This window comes from Helianthus annuus, chromosome 3, assembly GCF_002127325.2.
Source record: "Helianthus annuus cultivar XRQ/B chromosome 3, HanXRQr2.0-SUNRISE, whole genome shotgun sequence".
In the NCBI taxonomy this organism is placed as follows: Eukaryota; Viridiplantae; Streptophyta; class Magnoliopsida; order Asterales; family Asteraceae; genus Helianthus; species Helianthus annuus.
The window spans coordinates 66,494,527-66,513,598 of record NC_035435.2 but is presented as its reverse complement, the minus strand read 5'-3'; the positions used below and the strand labels follow the sequence as shown (position 1 = coordinate 66,513,598).

The 19,072-nt window shown below is 41.9% G+C and overlaps 1 non-coding gene across 1 annotated transcript; it reads right to left on the bottom strand.

The window, feature by feature from the left end:
• Nucleotides 1-18,552: 18,552 nt before the first annotated feature.
• Nucleotides 18,553-18,659, bottom strand: LOC118490997. The gene has a single exon (XR_004890222.1). It is a non-coding gene; the product is annotated as a small nucleolar RNA R71 (small nucleolar RNA).
• Between the last annotated feature and the right edge of the window lie 413 nt (nt 18,660-19,072).

Sequence of the window (19,072 nt, the reverse complement as noted above, 5' to 3'; positions counted from 1 at the left end):
ATGTATCTCGGGCTCAGCTTGCCTTTCTTTCCAAATCTCATCACACCCTTCCAGGGCGATACCTTAAGCAATACTTTTTCACCTACATCGAAGTGAAGGTCTTTGCGCTTAGGGTTCGCATAACTTTTCTGCCTATCCCTGGCAGCTTTCAAACGATCGCGTATCTGCACGATCTTGTCTGTCGTCTCAAAGACAATGTCTGGTCCAGACAACTGGACATCCCCAACTTCTGCCCAACAAATGGGCGATCTACACTTCCTACCGTATAGGGCCTCAAAAGGCGCAGCCTTTATGCTGGAATGGTAGCTATTGTTGTAGGAGAATTCAATCAGTGGTAAGTTCTTATCCCAACTACCACCCAAATCGATCGCACATGCTCGAAGCATGTCTTCCAAAGTTTGAATAGTACGCTCACTCTGACCATCAGTCTGAGGATGATAAGCCGTACTAAAATTCAAACGAGTGCCCAACGACTGTTGGAAACTCTTCCAAAAATGCGACGTATATCTAGTATCTCTATCAGAGATAATAGATATAGGTATACCATGTAATGCTACAATCTTATCGACGTATAATTGAGCTAACATATCTGAGCTATACGTCTCCTTGATGGGTAGAAAATGGGCTGACTTGGTCAGTCTGTCTACTATGACCCATATGGTATCATTTCCCTTTTTCGTCTTTGGCAACTTGGTGATAAAATCCATTGTCACCATTTCCCATTTCCATTTGGGAATTTCAGGTTGTTGAAGCAAACCTGACGGTTTCTGATGCTCAGCCTTGACTTGCGCACAAGTCAAACATTTAGCTACATGCTCAGCTACTGACTTCTTCAAACCAATCCACTAGTAGTTTGATTTCAAATCCTGGTACATCTTATCTGCTCCAGGATGGACTGAGTATTTAGAGCTGTGGGCTTCCTGGAGGATAACATCCCGAAGTCCTCCATATACTGGAACCCATATTCGTCCGTTTAGGCGTAGCATTCCATCTTTATCGTAGGATAACTGCTCCTCAGTTACTCCTAACTTTTCTGCAGGATAGTTAGCTTCCAGCACAGCTTCCTTCTGTGCAGCTAACACCCTTTCATTCAAATTATTTCTTATTTCAATGCGCTTGGCATTGATTCTGATTGGCTTCACCCTTTCCTTTCTACTTAAGGCGTCGGCAACCACATTTGCCTTGCCTGGATGGTATCGTATCTCGCAATCATAATCATTTAGAGTTTCCATCCATCGCCTTTGTCGCATGTTCAATTCCTTCTGATTGAACAGATGCTGAAGACTCTTGTGATCCGAATAGATTATACACTTGGTTCCATACAAGTAATGTCTCCATAGCTTCAAAGCAAACACAACTGCAGCCAATTCCAAATCGTGGGTGGTGTAGTTCTTCTCGTGCACTTTGAGCTGTCGAGAAGCGTAGGCAATGACTTTGCCTTTCTGCATGAGTACACAGCCCATGCCAGTATGTGATGCATCACAATACACCACAAATTCATCTATACCATCGGGCAATGTCAACACTGGCGCATTGCTCAGCTTCTGCTTCAGAATGTCAAAGGATTCCTGCTGCTTAGGGCCCCAATCAAACTTAATCTTCTTACGGGTTAATGAGGTTAGGGGCGCAGCAATCCTTGAGAAGTTCTCGATGAATCTCCTATAATATCCTGCCAATCCGAGGAAACTGCGAATCTCAGTAGGAGTCTTCGGCTCCTGCCAGTTCATGACTGCTTCTACTTTAGCGGGATCTACTTGGATACCACGCTCGCTAACTACATGTCCAAGGAACTGGACTTCTCGAAGACAAAATTCACACTTCGAGAATTTGGCATAAAGCTTCTCTTGATTCAGAAGTTTGAGAATACAACGAAGGTGTTTCTCATGATCAGCTTGGCTCTTCGAATAGATAAGAATGTCATCAATGAAGACGATGACGAACTTATCTAAATAGGGTTTGCAGACGCGATTCATGAGATCCATGAACGCGGCTGGTGCGTTTGTGAGCCCAAACGGCATCACTAGGAACTCGTAATGTCCATAACGAGTCCTAAACGCTGTCTTGTGTACGTCTTCCTCCTTGACCTTCAACTGATGATATCCTGACCTTAGGTCAATCTTGGAGAAATAGCTTGCTCCTTGCAACTGATCGAACAGATCGTCGATCCTGGGTAACGGATATCTATTTTTGATAGTGACCTTGTTAAGCTCACGATAATCGATGCATAGACGCATCGATCCATCCTTCTTTTTAACGAACAAGATTGGCGCTCCCCAAGGAGACGAGCTAGGTCTAATAAAACCTTTGGCTAAAAGCTCATCCAACTGCGTCCTCAACTCCTTCATCTCCGTTGGTGCCAATCTGTATGGTGCTCTTGCTACAGGTGCAGCGCCTGGTATGATATCTATCCGGAACTCCACTTGTCTATCCGGTGGCAACCCGGGTAGCTCTTCAGGGAATACTTCAGGATATTCCGAAATAACAGGAATATCTTCAATCTTCAGCTTCGGCTCATCAATGGTAACTTGTGCCATATAAATGACACATCCTTTCTGCATGCACCTGGATGCTTTGAGCATGGACACTTGCTCCGGCAATCCATGCTGGGTATCTCCTTGAATAGTAAGTGACTCGCCAGACGGAGTCTTAACTATTACTTGCTTCCTATTGCACAGAATCTGGGCTTGGTTACTCGACAACCAATCCATGCCTATTACTATGTCGAATCCAGCTAACTTAAAGGGAAGCAATGATAGCGGGAAGGAATGATTCCTAATGGATATAACACATCCATCTAGAACAGTCGAGGCGGTTTCTATGGTTCCATCGGCTAATTCCACCTCATATTTCACACTTAAGGTTTTAACAGGAAGGTTCAACAGTTTACAAAACTTATCATCTACAAACGACTTATCGGCTCCTGAATCAAACAAGACTCTAGCAAAAACATCATTTACAAGAAACGTACCGGTAATGACGTTGTCGTCAAGGACTGCTTCCTTAGCGTCCATTTGGAAGACTCTCGCATTAGTCTTCTTCCCATCATCAGCCTTTTTCGCATTCTTTGGGCAGTTGGGCCGAATATGCCCCTTCTCGTTGCAACCGAAACAAGTTGCATCCTTTATTTTCTTGCAATCCACAGCTTTATGATCTGTGGATTTGCAGATCCCACAACGTTTCTCTGAAGACTGGGATTTCGTCTCCAAACGACATCTCCCAAAGTGGTGCCTCCTGCAGATCTTGCATCTGGGTTTCTCACCCGACTGATGATCACCTTTCCTAGACCCCGACCCTTTCCTGTGGTCGTTGTTCCCTCTATGTCGCTTTTCAGATCTTCGTGAGGTGTCATCCTCACGTTTCCGTTTGTTCTCCTCAGAGCTCTTCATGGCTCTCAATCTTACCACGTCTTGAGTGAGGGAGAGGGATAGATCAGCTACTGATCTAAATGTAGTAGGTCTTGAAGCTTTGACACTAGCCTTTATCTCCGGTGCCAGACCCCCAATAAATCGAGCAATCCTACGCGGCTCCGGGGTCACCAAGTAAGGCACTAAACGAGACAACGTGTTGAACGTAGTAAGATACGCTTGACAATCGAGGTTCTTCATAACTAAGGATACAAAATCCGATTCGATTCGCTCGACCTCGTGCTGCGGACAGAAGTTCTCTTTAATCAGGGCCACAAACTGTTCCCATGACAAACCGTACAGTGTGGCCTTACCGGCAGCTTGTAGGAGTGACTTCCACCATGCTAACGCATCTCCCTTAAATGACTGGGACACGTACTTCACGACATCCCTATCAGCACACCCGCTGATATCAACCACAGTATCCATCTCATCAATCCACGTCATACAATCGACGGCTCCCTTTTCCCCAGTGAAATCTCTGGGCTTGCAAGATACAAAATACTTGTACGTACAGGACCTGCTGTACGTGTCATGTTTCAGCTTAATCTCCTTCTTTGGGACGCTGCTGTGGTTGGAGGAATGATTATCATCCTCAGCTTTCTTCGGCTCACTCTTTTTAGATGGCGGCTTACTATGAGCCTCAGAATGAGTCTTGGGCTTTGCGTGTGTTTCTGTTCGGGTCCTACTCCGAGTACCACTAGATTCCCTGAATTGCCTATCCATAGCTTTGGCAACAGCGTTATCTATCAGTGCTTGCAACTCTGCACCGGTAACGTGAATCTTTGCATTATCTGAGTGTTCCCCAGAATGACTGTTGGTCTCCTCCGATTTGGCCATTGTAGCTTTAAGCTACAATAAAGGACAAGGTCTATTTAGAACCTAACAGTATGATCGTTCTAGACGATTTATTAACCATGGTATCAAGAACCTTAGCAGTTAATTTAATAAATTTCATTCAGGCTCTTATTAGCAATCAAGGAATGAAAATATATATATATTGGCACCATAGGCCTAGTCACATGGACAATTACTAAATTATAAATTTAGATTTTTATAGGATTATAAATTGTATAATGAAACAAATAATCCTTTACTAGACAGAGAGTCATAAACCACAACTGTCACTATATGACATAGTTATAACCCGTAGGTATCAAGTCATAAACAGACTTGTGTACAGATAAAATCTGTAGATAATTCTTTTCTTGGCAGGGAGTTATAAACCACAACTGCCACTATATGACATAGTCATAACCCGTAGGTATCAAGTCATTAATAGACTTGTATACAGATAAAATCTGTAGATAATTTATTAAAAAGGGGGACGTGGGTGATTTTACGAATCACGCTTAGTCAAGAATGTTAACATGTTCTCAGACGTTAACAGGGAGTTGAATCTTTTCAACCAGGTTTTACCATCAGGGCCAGGCCTGTTAATAAGGCATTCAAGCTAGGTTATACCTTACTAGGATTCTTATAAATGGCAAATCAAATAAAAATTGATATTTTCCATTATTCAAATATTATATTCATGCATATAAATAAAATGAGAAATTCAGATTAACCATTTCAAATTTCAAATAAAGTACCAGTACATATTTGCCCTAAACGGGACTTTGAAATAACATGAATAACATGCCCGCGCAGGGGCTAAACAAATAACAACAATAACAAAATAAAATAAAGCAAACCCACGCAGGGGTCAACAGAGCAGCATACCCACGCAGGGGTAGAATAAGATAGATATACCCACGCAGGGGTAGAGTACAAGGATAGATGTCCACGCAGGGACATGAGTAAATGAGACAATAATCGAAGGATTCAATGATCCCTCTTGCTCTTACCCTTGAGCAGGTCAAACACCTTCTTGAACATGCCACTGGTGCGACGGCGATCAGCTCGCATCTCGTGTTGAAACTCACGTCGCATGCTATCAATCCCATGCAGGATTTCCTGAACCTGCGGCGGCGACATCATAGGCGCCGGTGGCGGTGGCTGGTACTGCTGCGGCTGCGGCGGCTGGTAAGGCTGCGGCTGCGGTGGCTGCTGGTAACCCGGAGGGTAACCAAAAGTAGACTGCCCAGCAGCCCAAGTGTCTCCCAATGGTCCACTAGGTGGGAGTGAGCTGTAGTTCACAGCTTGCCAATAAGGGTCTCCTGTGTAATCATAACCCTGAGGGAAAACATGCTCGAACGGGTTAAACTGAGCTGCACTAGCATACGCCGGAATCGGCTCTCCATAATTCTGCGGCGGCAGAGGCGGGATCGGTACAGAAGTAACCTCCGATACGGGATGCTGAGACTCCCCTGTCTCGGACTCCCCGGGAAGAGACGTGTAGCGGCTGCTACCAACATGTGGAGGGGTGCCTATGCGAATCCCTCCGCGCGTAGACATGCGCGCATTCCTCCTTGGCCTCTGAGGCGGAGGAGGTAAAACTGGTGGCGGCGGTGGTGACGGAGTGATCACGTCACGCCATAGGGCCTCAGATAGGTCCTGCGGTAGAGGCGGCTGCTGCTGGAGCTGCTGCTGCTGCGAGTGGTGCTGCGAGTGCACCGGTGAAACCTGGTGAGACTGGAGCATCGGAGAGTTGTGGTTGGGGGTGTAATACCAATCATGCTGCTTAAATCTCTCCTGAAAGCTGTCCCCACCATTGTAGGGTGATCCCCTAAATGGCGACCCATCCGATATCTCAATCGGATGGTTAGGCGTACCTGACGGCGGTAGCGAGGGGTCCGTATCCTCGTCGACGTCCATCTCGTGACCACCAGAAAAGTGGTCCTCCGGTCCAAGTGGGTTATGGCCCACTGGCTCATCCCCAAAAGCATCAGGGTTATACAAACCCTGGTAGACTGGTGCTGGATACTGGTGCGGTGACTGATGCAAAGGTATGTAGGATCCATGCGAACCATGGGGCCCATTCTCCGAGTGGGGCCCAAACGAGTGGGGTAAAGACGGTGAAGTGCTGGCGGATACCGAGTGTCTAGCAGGCTCGGCGAAAGACCTCCAAAGATCGTTGGCGGCTGTGTTGTGCGTGGCGGATGGAGCTCGCCTATGTGAGGGCCCTGCCTCATGGTCGTGAGACGTGGCAAATCCTCCTCGACCTCTCATACGGGGCGGCATAGTGATCCTGTCAAAATTCAAACAAGTTGCACAACAAATATATAAGGCAAAGCTAATAATAAAAATAAAATAAAATAAACGAAATGTTGAACATTTCCTAAGTTCTTTGTCTAGACTCGAAAATCGAGGATTGTGCAATTGTGTAACTGAGATTAAACACAAAAGACTAGTGTTTAATTCACTCAGCGTTGGCTCTGATACCAACCTGTCACACCCCGATTTCCACGTGTCACCGGTGGGCCCGGTGTGGGGTACAGTGACGTAGTTGGCATCGTCATAGACAATCAACACAATATAATAATGCACAGCGGAAGCAGAATAGAAACATTTCAACTTTAAATAAAGTGCAATAATAATTATCACAGTAGTTGAAATGGATCCACAGGGGGATCAAATAAAAATAGAAATAAATAGTTCAACAGATAATTGTCGTCCGAGCTTGCGAGACTATAGTGGACGCTCTTAGGAAACAGCCAGCCTATTTTCGTATAGTACCTGCACTTAACCTTTTGGGAAAAATACGTCAGTTTACACTGGTAAATACAAATCGACTGACTCATTTTGAAAATGATTGAAAATTGATTTAAATGCACAAGGCATAAATATTTTTATTAACTTGGGATAATTATATAATATAAACTTGTGAACGATTTACATGCACTTATATCTCTGGTGGCCCGGGATCTGCTGTCCGGGCTAGAGATTAAATGACACACCACATTAAAGAGTTATACATGTCGGGTGTACGCCTACACCCCGTGCTCTGGTCGTGGCCATCTCGTAAGATAATGCCAAGGATATCCGGGACACGGTCAATAACCCCCCAAAGCCTTTAAGTAAGACAAGACTGTTTAAACGAAGTCGCACAAGCTATTCAAGACTGTACACCCATAAGGCGCAGGACTTGTGCGCCCGATCAAGCGGTATTTTAAACACCGTACCCCAAGCCCGTATAGGGAAAATAAGTCAAAATGTATTTACCTGAGCAAGTATAAGTCACAAATGATAAGTGTTGGTAGCTTTTACCGGGCCTCCTAATCTGGAACAAAGGTTTATAATTAACCTATTAGATTCCTAACGGGTCTTTTATTTAAGCCTAAGCTTTGACCGGTTAGTTTTAAGAATGATACGGTTTACGCACGATTAAGCGAAAGACCGGGTAGAATGTGATTTAGACCCGACAAGTTTGAATACTTGTATAATATGGGTATACTAAATACATTCTGGATTTTGAAATAAAAATGATATCGTTTGACCTGTTTCGGTCAATTTACGCAAACTAGTTACGTAAACCGAACCGAACGCGAAAAGGGCGATACGGGTAGACCAATGATTCAAATGCAAGTTCCCTGAGATAATATACTTAAAATATGATATTATATCAGTAAGTTATGTTCTATATTGCCCGGAATAATTTTAAACCCAATTTATGCCTTAGAAGGGCATTTTGGTCATTTAAAAGATAATAAAAGAGTAAAATTAGAAATCTGGGTTTCGGGTCTGGTTCATACAGTAAATATACCTCATTTAACATATTATAACAGTAGGGTATGACCCATATATCAAACTTATCATTTAAAACCAAACTATGCACCGTAGGGGTATTTTAGTAATTTCACAAGGGCTAAAAGTGCCAAAACTGGAAGTCTGAGTTCATATACTTACACTTACTGTTTTTATATGAAAATATGCTAAACACATCAGTAGGTATAGGTCTTATATGTTTAAAAATAAGTATAACGCTTACTATGCGCTTAAAACGCTAGATATGCGATTTAAGGGCGTTTTCGGGTTTTCAAATTAAATCTGAGATTTTTATATTTCCAGAATACTTAAAATAATTTATTCATCATATAAAATCAGTAGAAAAAGGTTTCGGGTCAAAAGGATGTGTAAAACTCATTTTATGGCTAAAACGGTCAAAACCGACATAAGCCGAAATGACTAGGCGATCTAGGATCCGTTCAGCCAAAAATTAATTAAAAATCATCAAAATTCCCAGAATATTATATTACTTCTGTTGGTAAAGAGTTTCGTATCAAAACGTGGCCAGAAACGGGTTCTACGCGAAAAGGACCGTTTATGTAAATTTATAATATAGTTTTACGCTAATGGCCATAACTCACAATCTGGACCACCAACTGATCCGAAATTTTCGGTGCAAGTTCATATATTAGAAATAAAGATTTCTATCCTTTCACTTTTCCAAAAATCCCGTTTTAAATCAAAAAGGGCAAAATAGTCAACTTTATGTATAAATCGGAAACATGCATTCGAATCGGCTAAGCATAGACTTATGACATAAAATTTCCAGAAAGTTTAACTAAAATGCCAATGGTCAAAAATGCTCTAAAATACAGATCTCACACATGCATGTACGGATCCGAACCGATAGTTTACGAAAAAGTCGTTTATTAAGACTTTCGGTTCCAATCCGGGTTTACACTAAAGATTGTCGAGTTGGTCGTGGTAAAATACATTCTTATATTCATAATAAAGCTTTCTATGAAGATCAAACGGATTGCATGTCATCTATATCATTATTCATGTCATTTTTCACAAAAATCGCTTCTGTTGACTTTTTAGAAATAGGTTTGACTCGACATTTAGCATGCATGTAGTGGGAATCAGAGAGTACCCTTTAGAGGGTTTGTTTCCCATAATATTACCAACATAAATCAGGTTTCAATTCGAGAAATGACTGATTGAAACCCGTTTAATCAGAAAGTCAAAGCTTATGAATACCCAGTTTGACTTTTACTAATAATCAAAGCAAAAACGGATTATAGAACGAATTGGAAGCTTACAAAGGTCCTATAGGTGTTTAGTGAACACTAGAATCGGCCTTGTTGATCTGATTATCTCCAGAAAGCCTGCCTTGAAAGTTCTTGCAATGGGAGCTTCTTGTTCTTAATGAAAATGCTCAAGAAATGAGGTGAAGATCAGATTTAAAGCTGAGAAATGAGGGTTACTGTTGTAGTAGCCATGCATGGCATCCCATTGGAGCTTTTGGAGGCGAGATACAGCTGTTTGTCACTCAAATTCGGACCCAAATCACCCAAATACGATTTTTCTGTCGCTGGCAGCCCCACGCGGCCCGCTTGGGCCATGCCAGGCGGGTCGCCTGACCCCTGTTCAGCAAAACAAGTTTCATTCTTGACAGCTTTAGTCCCTGAGCTTGCGTGCGATGTTTCGGCTGCTTAATTTGACCCGTAAACCCCCAAATTTGGTTTTTAAGAACCTTAGGACATTTACCAACATGGTAATGTCCTCGGATAACTTTGCGCTCAACCGAAAAGCCCTGAAATTCGACGTTGACGCTTTTAGTCCCTTAAGTACGGTTTTGGCCATAACTTTCTCATACATTGACGAAACTTCATGAAATTTTTACCACATATTCTAGTGAGTATATTTTAGCTATACAAAGCTTCGGGTCTGCCAAAAGTTCACTCAGAGGTATAAATTAAACATGTTGACACTTTTGGCCCCTATAGTTTGAAATACTTCACTTTTGTGCAATTTCCGCGTCGTATGATCCATGAACCATCCGTTTAAGGTTATAAACATTATGTAGGGTTATCATAGAGCCTATTTATCCATTGTTGACACTTTGGACCCTTACGTTCCATAGTTTTCACCGTTTGTCACTTTTAGTCCCTCTAAAGTATGTTTTCACATAACGGAACCTTATGACACGTGTCAAGACATTATTGGACGAAATTTTTCGAGGTGTTACAGCCGGGTGTTGGGCCACATGGCCGCACCAGGCTTTGCCCCATTCTGGGCTTCTCGCGGCCCGCGTGAAGGTTGGGATGGGGTTACGCGGCCCGCCTCAACTTAAAATTTTAGTTTTTTAATTATTTTTAATGTTATATTGTATTTCGGGCTAGGTTTTCACATACGGGGTATATTTAAAGACATATTGGGACATTTTAAAATATATTAGGGTGTCGGAAAAATTTACGAAGGTGTCGGGTTTCTTGAGGATTGTTATAGTAATTGTGGAGCAGGAATCGGCATCTTTCTTGAGAAATTCACATACGTGATATTTCGACCTACAAGTGGTAGTATTCTTGAAATTGTCAGATTTTAACCTACATGTGGTATTGGTGATAAGTTCATGCGAATGATCCTACAAGTGGTTAATCAAGGTCATTAAGTTGAACTTGATTTAACTTATCATACAAGTGATTGTAGAACAAAGTGATGAATTAACCCCTATTCTACAAATGGTTTGTGAAAATCAACAGAACTTATTTTTCTGGAAAAACCATTTTGATTAAAACAAACTTAAGAGTTTTGAAATCATAATGGGAAAATAGTTTGTTAACAGGGAGAATTCTGATTGTTTATGCCAAGTGGATGGCGATTTGAAGCAATTCACATCAGTTTGTCAAATTTTCTTTAAATGGTTTTGCATTTTAGGGGGAGTAAAAAATTTCAGAAAATCAAAAAACATTAGAAAATTTGAAAAAGCCAAAAACGTGATAAAATCAAAAACGACAAAAACATGAAAAAATGAAAAAGAGGACTATCACAGCATGCTAAAGAATTGAAAAATCTAATGTGATAAACGATCTCACTGAGGATATGCCAGTAGGTTTTTATACCTTCAGTAGATTGTTTTCGAGATATAAACCTAAATATCAAACTTGCTTATTTCGTGGGGAACATCTCTCGGATATATAGGTAACCCCTGAAATCTTGTTTGAAGGGCTTTCTATTTCTGACATACTAGGTCTTTGTGCGTGATGATATCTGAGGTATTATACCTGGACTTCTGATTTTGCGGAAGCAATAGCCTAGTCCTCGTATAATGCTCTACACTGCTTTAATCTTAAAGCTCACCCTCAGCATAAAAAATGATGAAACATTGCAAAATGCTAATCATGTGGTGTTGAAGAAAAGATCCCCAAACGGGACACACCTAAAAGTCGAGCCATCATCTCTTTGTCTGAACGGAAGTTCTAACCTGAGCTCTCATGGTCTCGCAATACCCATTTACAGATATCATTAGTGTACATTCACCTATAAGACTGAATATAGAAGTCTGGATACGGGAGTATATTCTGAGGTGGTACACGCGAATAAGTTTAAGTTATTAAAACACTAAATTCGTATCTCGAAACAGTTGAACTTTGTGTGAAAATTTAAGTGGATCAGTATACTGACATTCTAAGTGAATCGTTTAGAACTTAAAATGTTTAATCTTAACGGTGTTAGTGATTTGTCTCATACATTGATATGATCCTCTTACACAAACTCACAAAAAATATTGTCTGTAAATATTTCTTTACTGCTTTCCATTTAAAATCAAAAATCCAAAAAAGATTTTAGTGTGTTTTAGCATAAAGTTTTTGAAAAGTTAAAAAGATTTTATTTCATCTTATTTTCGACAACTGATGTTGGAAAGCTGATTTTCAAAATTCCAAGTGCTAAACATGATGGACAACAGAGGGTTGGGAGAGTTTGTTTGAGTTGAAAAATGAATTTGAAAAGAAAAATGGTATTCCTAAAAGAAGTCATTAGAAATTTTAAAAGTTAAATCATTTTGAACGATATCTGCATGTGGTATATAAATTTTTCAAATTGTTAAATTTGTGAAAGTTATTTTGAAAAGAGTTTGTGCAAATAGTGAATTTCAGACTACGTTTCCAGCTTATCGAAAGGGGGAGTCTGAAGACATCAAGAGGGAGTTGGAAGATATAAGAGCCAGATTCAGGGTATGGATCAACATTCAAAGGGGAGTTTGAATGTTAGGAAGCCAGGTTTGAATCCTGTGATCCATGCAAGTTGCTGATGCTGATGAACTTAAGGAATCAAGAGATCTGATCAAGAGAAGATGGAGTCAGATTGAGATTCTAGACGAGAGAGAGAGAGAGAGAGAGAGAGAAAAAGAGATATAAGATTGAGGATTCTTACAATGTTATATACTTTGGAGAGAGCATGATGTCTGATAAATACTGAAGACTTTGAAGACTCGACACTGAAGACTTCGTCAACATCCAAGGGGGAGTCTGTTGGTGCATATGTCTGTCGACTTCGTCTTGTATCGAGTCTTGTAATAGTTTAGATAGATCAGGGCACGTTATACAAGAAAAATGTGAAATATGTGGGATATGTCCATTTCGCACGAAATGGAAGATGTTGCCATTTCGTGTGAGTCCATCTCATGCAGAATGGGTTGCCTATAAATACGTGCCTTGTCCATTTCATTTGTAACTTTGTGATTCCGGTACCGAGGTGCTGCCGAAGTGTCTCCAGGCTAGAAAACGTTGTTATATCAATATACAAGACAATTAGAGTGTATATCAAGCTGATTCAAAGTCGATACGTTAGTTTTCGCCTCCCGTATTGATTAAAACTCTTCTGAACGACTCGTTTGGTCATGCAAACAATCCTACAGAAGTCAATGGTGCAGCTATCCTCGAGAAGTTCTCAATAAGTCTTCTATAATATCCAGCTAAACCCAGAAAGCTGCGAATTTCTTTAGGCGTCTTTGGTGCTTCCCAGTTCATAATGGCTTCTATCTTGGCGGGATCTACTTGGATGCCACGCTCACTACCAATATGTCCAAGGAATTGGACTTCGCGAAGCCAGAACTCGCACTTGGAGAATTTAGCATATTATTTCTCCTGCCGAAGCAATCCTAAGATACATCGAAGGTGCTTCTTGTGATCAACTTGATTACGAGAGTAAATAAGTATGTCATCTATGAAGACAATGACAAACTTATCTAAGTATGGCTTGCAGACTCTATTAATGAGGTCCATGAATGTTGTTGGTGCATTAGTGAGCCCAAAAGGCATCACTAAAAACTCGTAATGTTCATACCTCGTTCTGAACGCTGTCTTAGGCACATCTTGTGACAACTCGAGTTTCCAAGATTCCATCTTCGCACTATTGCACGTTAATTGTTAGATTGTTTGTTGACACGACTTGTTTATTTCACAACTGTACACGTTATAATATGTTGAATCGTACTGTGGTTGATATTTTATATATATTGGTATGCATTATATAAGTGTGTATGTGATTTATATATGTTTGTCGGGACGTGTATAATTAATAAAACTAGAATACTTGGCCAAAGCCCTCCCCCCCCCCCTCACGAAAACACCCCACCCACGAAAACAACTCATGTGTTTTCGTTCAACAAGAGGCCAACGAAATCAGAATGGGCTTTAGGCCCAATAGTGGATCAGTTTTATATTGTTCTCAACCCTTACGTGAAACTGGTAATTGGCAAACCCTAATTCTCAAACGGCAGTTCCTTCCTTTGTAAAGTCCTTCCCTTTTTGCAAGTCCCTTACCTGCAATCATATCTCTCGATCTTGTGGTTAGTGTACTACCTTCACCTTTTAAATTGTTACTGAGAATTTGTTTGGTGTTTATTTGATTTAAATCATTATTGACTAATTGTTGCGCAATCGTGAATAAACTGTTATTATGCGATGATTAGGATCTTATGGATTGAATGAGTTTATGTATAAGGGACCATTACAATCTTGTTGATATTGATGATCATATTGCTTTACTGATGGTATAATGTAGATGATTAGCAGATAATGGTCCTAATAGATGCGTACATTGAATGATCATATTAACCTGCTAATATCGTTAATGATTGATCGATGATAGTGATATAACAAACCATATGATTACATGAGCCTGTTTGATGATATGATTGGGTGGTAAGAGTGATGTAACTGTAAGTAATGATCAGGGTTTCGGTATTGTGTAACTGATATGTTTGTTGCTGTGATGTCGACGAAAACAAGGACCATACGAAAACACAAGGAGTGTTTTCGCCATACATCATACCCGACGAAAACACCATGGGGGATTTCGTGCCCCAAGTGTTTTCGGCCCATAGGTGTTTTCGCCAACCAAGGGTTTTCGGCCCAAATGGTTTTCGGCCCAAGGGAGTTCGGCCCAAAAGTGTTTTCGCCACTTAGGTGATTTCGTCACATTGCATACTGTTAACTATTAACGCTATTAACTATGTGATTTAATTAAGTTAATTACTTGATTTACCCTGTCAGTTTACTCGACCTGTTGGCTGTTACCCTCCAGTACTTTTCGTGAAAAAGAAGGATGGCACTTTCAGGATGTGCATCGACTACCGTGAACTGAACAAGGTGACGGTGAAGAACCGTTATCCTCTTCCGCGTATAGACGATTTATTCGACCAGTTGCAGGGGTCGAGTTACTACTCCAAGATAGACTTGAGGTCAGGGTATCATCAGCTGAGAGTCCGGGATGAGGACGTCTCCAAAACCGCATTCAGAACTCGCTACGGTCACTACGAGTTTCTTGTCATGCCATTTGGGTTAACGAATGTGCCTGCCGTATTTATGGATCTGATGAACAGGGTGTGCAAGCCGTACTTAGACAAGTTTGTGATTGTCTTCATCGATGACATCCTGATCTACTCCAAGAGTCAGGAGGAACACGAGCAGCACTTACGACTTATCTTGGAACTTCTTCGAAAGGAGCAATTGTACGCCAAGTTTTCAAAATGCGACTTCTGGCTTCGTGAAGTCCACTTCCTAGGCCATGTGGTGAACAGGGATGGGATTCATGTTGATCCATCCAAGGTAGATTCGATCAGGAACTGGCCTGCACCGCGTACACCAACGGAAATACGCCAATTCTTGGGTTTGGCGGGTTACTACAGACGGTTTATCAAAGACTTTTCAAAGATCGCGCAGCCGCTTACTATGTTGACACAGAAAGGTGTTACCTATCGTTGGGGTAATACACAAGAAACTGCTTTCCAGTACCTTAAGGATAGGCTTTGCAGCGCACCTATTCTCTCTCCGCCAGAGGGCACGGAAGATTTTGTAGTCTATTGTGACGCATCGATACAGGGGCTTGGGTGTGTATTGATGCAGCGGGATAAAGTTATTGCCTACGCTTCTCGTCAACTCAAGGTTCATGAACGGAACTACACGACGCACGATTTAGAGCTGGGAGCTGTTGTTTTTGCGCTTAAGATATGGCGACACTACCTGTACGGTACCAAGTGCACTATTTACACCGATCACAGGAGTCTCGAGCATATCTTCAAGCAGAAGGAATTGAACATGCGTCAACGACGATGGGTCGAGTTACTTAACGATTACGAATGCGCTATTAAGTACCATCCAGGCAAAGCGAATGTTGTGGCTGACGCCCTCAGTCGGAAAGACACTCTACCTAGACGCGTACGAGCACTACAGCTTACTATTCAGTCCAGTCTTCCTGCACAGATACGAACTGCTCAGATAGAAGCTTTAAAACCCGAAAACGTCAAGGCTGAAGCCTTACGCGGCTCAAGGCAACGAATGGAACAAAAGGAAGACGGCGCATACTATGTGACGGGGCGTATTTGGGTCCCACTTTATGGCGGTTTACGAGAGCTTGTGATGGACGAAGCACACAAGTTGATGTGTGTAAAATGCAACATATAAATCACATCAATTAAGGCATAAAACTAACCCTTTTTTAGTACTAATGTTGGAAAAAGAGTGTTTTTGTCTTCCTTTTGTATTTTCAGGATGAAATGAGCTCAAAATCACAAAAGAAGCAAAAAGACAACTAATTCTACCCTAAAATACAAGAAAAGGAACAAAAGTGTACTGCCCGGACCCTCAACGGCACTTCCCAAGGCAAAGGAGAAGAAATAGAGTCTGAACACGCCCCGTGTCCAGCGAACACGGGGGCGTGCCCAGGAAGCAGCAGAAAAGACAAACCAGTAGAAGCTTCCATTGCCCACCACGGGGCCGTGTCCAGCGAGCACGGGGGCGTGGTGAAAGTACAGCAGGCGCATTAATTGTAATTCGCAATTACAATTAATGAAGTGAGAGAATGTCAGACGGGCACGAGGCCGTGTCCAGCGGACACGGGGCCGTGTCCAGCCTTTTGTTCAGCCTATAAATAGAGGAGCTTGGCTTCATTCTCTCTCATCCCTTGGCACACCACCTCTCTCACACCTCATCCACCACCCACCACCACCATAACACCATCATCCACCACCATCATCCATTGTCCATCGTAGAGTGTGTGAGTCGTCTCGGGATCCAAGATTGATCGTAAGAGTTCTTGACAATCAAGGCCATGTTTGCCTAAGTCTCTTACATCACTTGGTGAAGACAAGTGTTTAGTATAATACTTTTTATTTTTAATCTTTTGCACTTTTTATTTGGTTTTGTATTAATGACTTTAATAACTAGTTACTTATGTTGAAGGTGATCTTTCCTTATCGTTTGTCCGTGGTGTCTTGGCATTATTTTACTGTCTATATAAAATAAAAGATTTTCACCATTCATATCTCCACGGTCTATATGGAGGTATGTTGGCTACCTGGTCGGGGGTTAAGGGAACGGTTTGGTAAGGGTCTTGCCCTTGTTCAGCGTTTAGAGGTCCTGCTTGGGACCTGGGTCAAATTTAGTAGGATCTCCTTCAATGCCCATAGGTATTGGATTGCGGGGATCCAAACTCTTTGACCCCCTCATAAGTTAACTACTATTAATACTATAACCCGGCTATTTAGGACTATATCCCTGCTGACTCAGACTACTTAGCCGAGGGTAACGTCACCGCCAAAAGCGGGGCCTACCACAATTTGCATTAATAACTTAATTCATTATCTTTCAATAATCCGACCCTTTAGGATTGTATCCTTGCTGACTCAAACTACTGGGTTGAGGGTAACGTCGCCTTCAAAAGAGGGGCCTACTGCAATAACTAAGATAATCTCTTAAACAAGTGCAAAAGTGCGAAAATAATCAAAGGTTATATTAATACACGTATCGGATCCAAGTGATTCATCTTGTCTATCTGTTTTTATTTTATTTTTATTTTTATTTTCAGCATTTAGTTAGTTTTTATTTTCTTAGTTTAAAACATTTTTCTAACCTTCTTGATTTCATTAGACGTTGAGGATAAACCGGTATTAAAAGCTCTTGTGTCCTTGGACGACCTCGGTATCTTACCAACACTATACTACGTCCACGATGGGTGCACTTGCCCATATGTGTGTTTAGTGTTAGTGAATATCGTGTTTTATAAATTTAAAACTTGGCTAAAAGTGTAAAAAGGGCTTAAATACTCATCAAAATTATAACACACTTCACGCACATCAAGTTTTTGGCGCCGTTGCCGGGGACACAAGGATTTTAAGAAAGTTAGGAATCAATGGCCTAATCATATTTTTATTTTTCTTTAATTTTTTTTTTTTGGATTTTTTTTAGATTTTCAGCTTCTGCAGAGCTCAGCACGGGGCCGTGCCTGGTCGGACACGGGCCGTGCTCAGCAACATTACTGGCAGTTTTTGTTTTTTAAGTTACAGAAGGCTGACCATGGGGCCGTGCCGGTGCAACACGGGGCCGTGTCCAACTTCCAGTAACTGGCATCTGAAAAACAATCACTGTAATTCCGACCACGGGGCCGTGTTCACTCAACACGGGGCCGTGGTGAACCTTCTGACCAACATTCTTTTCTGTTTGTATTGCAGGACTTGGAACCCGACGCCATCCTCACGTAGTGTATGAGCTCCAGTTCCAATAAAGACATAAAGGAACCGCTAGAAGAACCCGAACGCTTTCTCAGAAAAAGGTTAAAAGCCAAAAACCAAGAGAAGGTTTCGGGTGATCCACCCCCAATGGCGGACCAACGTACCCTTATGGATTATCTACGGCCCACCGTAGGTAATCTAGGCGCCGCTATCAATGCTCCGAATGTCGAAGCCAATAACTTCGAACTTCGACCGCATTTGATACAAATGCTCCAAAACTCCGCAACCTTCCACGGGCTTGCGGACGAGGATCCTCATCTACATATAACTAATTTCTTAGAAATATGTGATACCTTTCGGATCAATGGAGCATCAAACGACGCCATCCGCCTCCGTATGTTTCCATTCTCACTAAAAGACCGAGCGAAAGCTTGGCTCAACACCCTCCCAGCTGGATCGGTAAACACCTGGGATGATCTAGCCCAAAAGTTTCTATATAAGTATTTCCCTCCTTCTAAAACTGCTAAATTAATGGCTGAAATTAATACATACTCACAAGAGGACGGGGAATCCTTATATGAAACTTGGGAAAGGTTCAAGGAGCTATTACGCAAGTGTCCCCATCACGGCCTCGCAATATGGCAACAAGTATCCACTTTCTACAATGGATTGTTGCCACACACTAGGCAGACACTTGATTCTAGCTCCGGGGGACTTTTAGGTAATCGACGCCCACACGAAATATATAATCAGATTGAGGAAATTGCTCAAACCAATTTTCAATGGCACACTCCCCGGGGAAATAAGTCTATCGCCCCAGGCGCCCATAAGGTCGACGAAAGCACCTCTTTACAAGCCCAAATCGAGGCCCTTTCTTCAAAAATAAAAAAATTAGAAATGACAAAAACAGTCTCGGTTATGGCTTGTGAAGGGTGTGGTGGGTCACATGAAAATTGGAGTTGCATGAAAGAAACGGACGATCAACAAGAAATGGTAAACTACATTGATAATAGACCTAGGCCGTCGGGTCCTCCAACGGGAACTT